Source organism: Benincasa hispida, chromosome 6, assembly GCF_009727055.1.
Source record: "Benincasa hispida cultivar B227 chromosome 6, ASM972705v1, whole genome shotgun sequence".
Taxonomy (NCBI): domain Eukaryota; kingdom Viridiplantae; phylum Streptophyta; class Magnoliopsida; order Cucurbitales; family Cucurbitaceae; genus Benincasa; species Benincasa hispida.
The window spans coordinates 323,650-331,972 of NC_052354.1; the positions used below are offsets into that span (position 1 = coordinate 323,650).

An 8,323-nucleotide genomic window follows, 5' to 3' on the forward strand; every position below is an offset into this window, starting at 1 on the left:
CTTCCTAGTTTCTATCTATTTTGGTACCAAACTTTAAATGAATTTAAAGAAGTCTAATCAAATCTTCAATATATCTTGGAATTTTTAATTTTGAATCTTATAAGTCCTTCATCATTCACCAATTTATAAGACACAAAATTTATAGTTTAGAGTTTTATTGAACATAAAATTGAATTTTACATTTTATTGATATTTTTTCCAAAAAAAAAAAAAAGTATAACTTATGAACTTAATAGATACTTTTAAAATTCAAGACACAAATTGAAAATTAAGAAACCAATTAAAAGCTTTTTTAATGTTTAATGATTAATTAGACACAAACCCTACCCGATTTTTAATTTAATCTTTGATTACTACTCTATAATAAACTGTTATATATAATACCAATTTGTTTGCTACAAAGACCAAAAAAATTATGACCCCATCTACACATAATTTTATATTAGTACTAGTTTTAATCACACGCAGGCTATATTTTATTTTTATTAATGAAATATTTAAATTGTATTAAAAAATGAGTGAGGATTAAATAATATATATTTTATTTTATTTTTTAAAATAATAAAATATTTATGAAGTCATAATGAGTGATTTTTCAAAATCTTTCGTATCTAATTTTTTTAGACTTATTTTAATATATCTTTTATTTATCCTATTTAGTAGAATATATTTTTTAGGTAAGTTTATTTAAATTAGGATAATTATTTTAAATGACAAAATTGCTGAAAATATTTTTAAATATGGTAAAATGTCACTATCTATCCGTGTCTATCAACGATAGATGGTAGTAATCTATCATTTTCTATCTTGTCTATCATTGATAGACAATGACATTTTGTTATATTTGTAAATATTTTGATCTATTTTGTTATATTTGAAAACAACTCTTTAAATCATGTTTCTTAAATTTTTTTTTTCATTTCTATTTAAGAAAATGAATTAAAAATGGAGCATGTATCAAATTTATACATGATTTTGGAGGTTGTATTAATTAAAAGCTTTGACTAATAATTGTATCAATTTAAAACCTTATCTGATAATTGTGTAATTTAAACATTGAACTTTCATAAGTCTCAATTTACATACTCTTCTAGATTTCATCAATTTACACACTCTTCCAGATTTCATTCAACCAATATCGTGTTAAATTAATGACTTGATTCAATTAAACTCCTAAAACTTCATAAATCAATAAATTTTATTTCGATTACCTTTGAAAATCATCTAGTGTATCGATTCTTAAATGTGTCTAGACTTCTTCAACTGTCGGTTTTACAAAATGGATCATTAGAGTAAATGCATGGACGATCCTTAAAGAAAATTTTGATTAAGAGTATAAATTGATCCATTTATGAAAGTTTAGAGGGTTAATTAATACTTATAAGAAAAGTTTAGGGGATTAATTAATACTTATAAGTTTAAACGATGTTTTCCCAAATAAAATGTAATGAGAGGTGTGAAATGAAAAGTTTAGGATCAATAAATTGATATAATTATTAGTTCAAGATTTAAATTAATATACAAAGTCCCTAAAATTTAAGGGGATAAATTGATATTTTTCCTAAAAGTTATTATAAATAACACCTCTAGATCTTAAATATTGTTTACCTTAGCATCTATTTAATTTAATTAAGTTTTCAAAACTTAGTTTAATGCATAAATTTTTTAAAAATAGTATATTTTTTTGAAAATATAAAAATATTTATACTTAGTCCTATCCTTTGTATCTTTTTCATGATTGAATATATATTTGCATTATTAATTTTATAACAGTGGTGATGTTTTTTTTCCCCTTTTAATCTCTTCTATACACTCATTAATTATCAACCATTTATATAATAATAAACATCACATCAGAAAAAAGTATTGTTGTGCGAATATCGTCATTAACGTTAATAAATAAACATTCATCTTCTTGAGTTGAAATAATTGTTTTATTTATAATTATATGTTATAATTTAATTACTTTCTTATGCATAACTCACATTATTGTGGAAGATTTTTTTTTCTTAAAAAAAAAAAACAATAACAATACAATTTAAAGAGACGTGGAAGGTTGGTTCAATTATTTATGAGAGTAATTGCAATTGGTAGCATTCTTAAGAATAATAATATAACATCATTTAAAAAAAATTACAAATATGGACAAGTCTATTAGCGATAAATTCCTATCGTTATAGACTCTTACCAGTGATATAGACTCCTACCAATAATATGGTCGGATAGATTATTTAAATTTGTCCATATTTGTAATTTTTTTTACATTACGTTATATCTGCTAATACTTTGGGTTTAATGTCTATATTTGCAACAATTTTATTTATTTATTTTTTTTTTTAATATAGAGATGCAACTTCTTATTTAATTAAAATTTAAGTCAATTTTTTAAAATATAAAATTAAGCCAATTTAAGTTAATAAAAATTCAGGCAATTTCATCTTTAAACAAAATCAGTATTTAATGAAGACAATTATTATTTAATGTATTATCATATAAATATGATGTAAGGTTTTCAATTACATTAAAATTAGTATTTTGTTCACGCCAATTACAATAATTACATTTAAACAATCGTTAAATATATTTAAAGTTATTGAGTTCACCCCTCAAATCAATATTAAAAATTTGAGAAAATATTTATGGTAGTTGGAAGGGTAGAACAAACCGTTAAGATCCCGTTTGTTAATCATTTGATTTTTGGTTTTTTGTTTTTATTTTTGAAAATTAAGCTTATTTCATCCACGTTTCTTACCATGATTTATATTTTAATTCTCAACCAAATTCCAAATTTTTAAAAATAATTTTTTGAAAGCTATTTTTTTTAATTCTTAAATTTTGGCTTAGTTTTTAAACCATTGGTGAAAAATAGATAATAAAAAAAGAAATTTAGAGGTGAAAGTAGTGTCCATAAACTTAATTTTTAAAAACAAAATGACTATCCAACGGGCGTAAAGAAAAAAAGCCATACAAAATTCATACTTTAGGCTACAAAAAGTATAAAAAAAAAGCAACAAACGAGCACAGTCCTTCATTAATCATTAATAAGACGATCAAAACAAGAAAATATAAAAAACAAGCTGTTAATAGCCGAATAAAAAAAACTTAAATGTGAATAGATTTCTATCACTTTCTGTTAATTTTATATGCTTTGTCGTACAGATGCTTTCTAAAAGAAAGCTTAGGAGGTCGCCTCTCACTCACATATTTTCTAGGAAAAATCTATAATTGAATCATTGGAAAGGAAGATGCATCTTATTGATATAGGTAGTAATTATCAATTCTTTTAAGCCTTTTTTAAACATAATGTCATATCTTCAAGATCTCATTTATTTGGACATGACATTAGTTCAGTCATGTATCTCTCCTAAACTCAGGCATTACATAGAATATATCTGTATTGTTTGTCAATTTCTGAAATTAGTAGAAAGTGATATACATCTATCATTGATAGCTAGTGACACTCTTCCGTCAATAATATCAAATTCTATCAATAATATAAAAAAACACAACTATCAAACTATTCAGCTAAAGTTAATTTCTTATCACTTGCATGTTTTGTTTTAATTTCTCTTCTTTGATTCTCTTTATCATCATTAGTTTCCCGAAAGAAAATAAAAGTTAGAAGATACATTGTTACTAAGATAGTGATTGAAATCTAGCACGATAGACAGTGATATAGGTTTACCATTAATAGACAACAATAGTAGACTATCATTGTTATCATGGATTTGAGAAAAAGGCGTTGATTTCACATGTGTTTTCTTGCAACGTGGACTTTTTAGACTTTTTACATGGACTGGAGCAAAGTTTTGCTATGTTTGTAAATTGTTTTGGGTTTTGCTATATTTGCAATTATTTTGAAAAAAATTGTAGGAAATGATCACAAATAACTAGGGGTATTCATGGGTTGGGTTAAAAGACTTTTTAGACTCGACCCAATTGTTCGGGTTGTAAATTTTTTCAACCCAAATAACTCTATAAAAAATTAACCCAACCCAACCCAACCATGAAATATTTGGGTTGGGTTAGTTCGTGTTAATCGAGTCATTTATTTAAATTTTTGTTCTAAAAAGAATCAAATGTAAATATGTAAAAATTTAATTTAATTATTTTCATATATTGAATTAAGATTAACGATTCAATTTCAATTTATATAGTGAAAAATCTTCTTTCTAAAATGTAAAGTTGTTGAAGAATAAATTAGTCAAAAAATATTGAAATTAAATAAAATTAAAATCAATATACGTATAAATAATTGTGTTATAAGTAATAAAAAAATATATTTTTAAGTTAATAATAAATTCGAGTTGATTCAGGTTAGTTTGAGTTATATTAGGTGAACCCGTGAACTAACCCAACCTATAAAATTTTCATTTATTTGAATCAAACCCAACCCAAACCACACAGATTAGGTTGGGTTGATCAACTTTTTCGGATCATCGGATTTTTTGAAAACCCCTACAAATAATAATCTCATTTTCAAAAATTCAGGCCCTTCCTTCTATGTTTTTTTTCTTCCACTTTTATCTTTATATTAATGCTGTCATAGACAATCCACCATTTATGAGAAATCTCATCCCCTAAAATGTTGGCTTTCAAATTTATATCTCACCTTTCTACATCTTACTTTCATTAAAAAAAAATTCAAAATTTTCAAAATTGTTATCTTATTTTTCCATTCTATAAATTCAATTATATTTTCTTTTTCAATCCAAAAATTGCAATCTCAGCAACCTCTAGTTATATTCAATCGTTTATCTACAACTTTCACATCAACAATTTCTGCATTCAAGTTGCACAGATCTATTGAAAATAATTATTACAAGTGATAATGTAAGTTGTGCACAGACGAACGTTTGTGAAAATCTCTACACATCTATCTTGAAGCAAGTAGGGACCAAAGAATGTGGAAGACAACTTTGAAACTAAAGAAACCCCCAATATGGAAGATTGGAAGGGAATGCAATTATCAATTGCAAGAATATGAAAATATGAAACGTTTTGATGAGCCAGTATATAGTTATCAACATTCATTAGGAGCCATATTCATTGATTTCTTCTACGGATTTATCAAGTTCATGGAATTCACCGTCATTGTCCAGTCCTGTGTCAGATAAGATGGATGTCCCTTCAAGATAGGTGAATACGAATGGCCAATTCATCAAATCTGGATCCATCCATGCCCCACCAATTCACAAAGGTTGCTTTTCTCTTCGAACTAGCTTCTTTTGCCAACTAAAGTTGATGAGTTTGTTAAAATTGTCAGTGCAAATTGAAAAGACCAAAGAGATAATTGAAGGAAGATTCACGACATTTGCAGGTAATCACATCTCACACCCACTTTTCTTCTATTCAATGTGTTCTATATGAATAACTTGCAATTTTTAGGCATTGTAATATATACTGCATTTTCGAATATATAGGAAGTTACTTTTCAATATTATGTATTTTTTTTTGTTTTTATTATCTGCCTATCGTTTTAAAGATGTCTCACATGGAGGAAATTATTTTTCGGTATATATAATGGATCTGCGAATAAATATCATGTATTTTCTTTTAATTCTACTATTCCTCTACCATATTTAAGAAATGTTATTCATGGTGTGTTTTTATATACACACTCTATTTACATAGAAATATTATTTCTTATTTATGATGTTTATAATTGTAAAACAAAAAAATAAAAATGAAACGTGTTTGTAATTTTTTGAATTTGATCAAAGATAAACTTGTTTTTTAAAAATATATATATATATATTGTAATAATGAAAATATTGTATTCTATTATTTATCATTAAAAATTTAGAAAATTTTGTGCTTTTATTTGGATAGTTGATTATTAGGTTTTGTTTTAAACTATTAGATTTATTTTAAATGATTAGATTTGTTTTCTAAATACACCATATTCTTAGGGATTTGTTAGGAAATATTTTTGTCAATTATTAAATTTGAAGTAGTAAGAGAATTAGTCATACGGCTATTTTCACAAAGAAAAATGGTTTGGACATTTTTCAAAAAGACCATTTTGTTTTGGCCATGTTTTCCAACAATCAAACCTTTAATTTATTTTTTCTAGATTAATTCTAACCTCAGTTTATTAAAAAAAAATTAATTTTTATTTCTCTTTGATCCTTAGGTTTATAGTGTCTGTATAAATTCATTTTTTTTTTTTTTTTTTACAAAATTTAGAATTTAACAATTCTATAATATTAGAGTCTTTAGTTGAAAGTTAACCATAAAAAACAAATTTAAACTAAAATACTTCTTCAAACAAACTTAATTTACAAATAATATATCATGGTTGATACGATCTATTGGTAACATTCCATTTAATGACATGGAAATAAATATTAATAATCATATAAACATTAACAACAAAACTAAAACACATGTTTTAGACTTGTGGTGAACATGTGTTTTTTAGTAAGTAATTTAGTTTAAATTTATATTTTATAACTAAGTTTTGAAGATTATATTTGGGATTGGATTGAGGTTTTCTCAATGCCCAGAAATTAAGAATGTTTGAGAATTATATGTCTGGAATAAAGTTATTGGGAATCAAGGATGACTATGTTTAGTTGTACATGAGAAAACAATGCTTGGAAATAGTATGTGTGGAAATTAAAGATAATAGGAAATGTTATCAACTTTTCCTGGGAATAAATAATATACGTGTTTTGTGTTGTATGGGAATATTATTAGATCACCCAAGTAAATGTTATTTTTGTTTAAATTGTGTGATCACTTTCAAAATTTTGTGCAATTATAAAGCATATAACTAATAAAAAAAAACTTGTCTTAATTGATTTTAAATAATTAATTTGTGCAGTTTTATTTTTATTATGAAATTATTAAAAACAACCTTAAGCAGCTGCACTATATTTTATGTCAAAAATCAAATATAACCAATATCAAAGTATAAATACTAAACGTAGACAAAATAAACATTTATATTATGTCAATATTCATAGTTACAAATAAGAATACAGTGCGACATTCATTCAAAATGAAGATACTTAGTAAGCATTAACATGATAGCTAAAAATAAGGAGTACAAGCCATTTGATAACGATAATAAAAGATATATATATATATATATATATCCATAATTGTCCATGTATAACAGAGCCATTCTAAAAATTCAATAGGGACCAAGGAGATATATGGATGATAAAATCCTCAGTTGAAAAACATGTGCAATTAATCAAAGGGCATAGGGTAGAAAGGGGAAGAAGAAGTGAAAACCCACACTTCTCAACGAATATGTAATTCCTTCACTTGTGTGGCTAAAAAAAGCCTAAGAAATGTCTTTTTCAAGATAAATAAACAAAGTCTACCAACCAAACATGGAATTTGCAAGCCCATTCCCATTCCCGCCCTTTTTTTCCTCCAACCAAACAGCCCAATGATCAAAAGACATTAATATTATACTAATTTATACCCTAAGGAACTGTTTTTGGGCATTGTCAAAATTTTAAAAATAAAACAAAACTAAAATAACAAGAAAAAAAGGAAAAAGGTGAAACCTAATAAAAATTTTAAAAAGAAACCAGAACAAAAAAAAGTAAAACACAGAAAAAAAAAATATTGCAGGTAAATAAGTTCAAATTGATGCCAGGAAAAATGTCACACTTATGTTATATAAAAAGTAGTGACATATATGAAATGAATATATATTAATTTGTTATTTTCGTATCTCATCTACAGGTTCTATGGTGTAGTGGTTAGCACTCTGGACTTTGAATCCAGCGACCTGGGTTCGACTCCCGGTAGGACCTTATTATTTTATTTTATTTATAAACAAGATTTACTCCTTTGCTTGTTTTTTTTCTCAAAAAGTTTATTTGATGGGCCAATGGAGTTGCCCATGCCACACCACCTCATTTAGTTATCTTGTAGTGATTGAGAAATTGAAATTCCACATGAAATGTTATGCACAACACCTCATTTAGTTATTGTGTGGTGATTAAGAAATTAAAATTCCACAAGAAATGTTGACAATAATTATTATTACAACACCAATTATATAAGCCGTATACTATTCAAACGTTCAATTCTTCCACATCCAAGATATATCATGCTAAACTCTTGTGTCATATGTGCTTCTTCCTTAAATAAATGGACACCACCGTCACTATAAATACTTTCGATATAGAGTTGGTCATCAAAGTTAGTCATTGTTATAGTTGGTTGTTGAAGCTCATCGTTGCCAAAAGTTGGTCATGGAGAGTTGATCGTTATTGGAGCTGGTCACCAGAAGTGGGCATCGATAGAGTTGGTTGCTGGTGCTAGCTAGCCATCAGACTTGATCATGGGAGCTAGT

At 25.9% G+C, this 8,323-nt stretch overlaps 1 non-coding gene across 1 annotated transcript; it reads left to right on the forward strand.

Annotated features, from left to right (window-relative positions):
- Window positions 1-7,706: 7,706 nt before the first annotated feature.
- Window positions 7,707-7,778, forward strand: TRNAQ-UUG. Its single transcript has one exon. It is a non-coding gene; the product is annotated as a tRNA-Gln (tRNA).
- The last annotated feature ends 545 nt before the right edge of the window (window positions 7,779-8,323 follow it).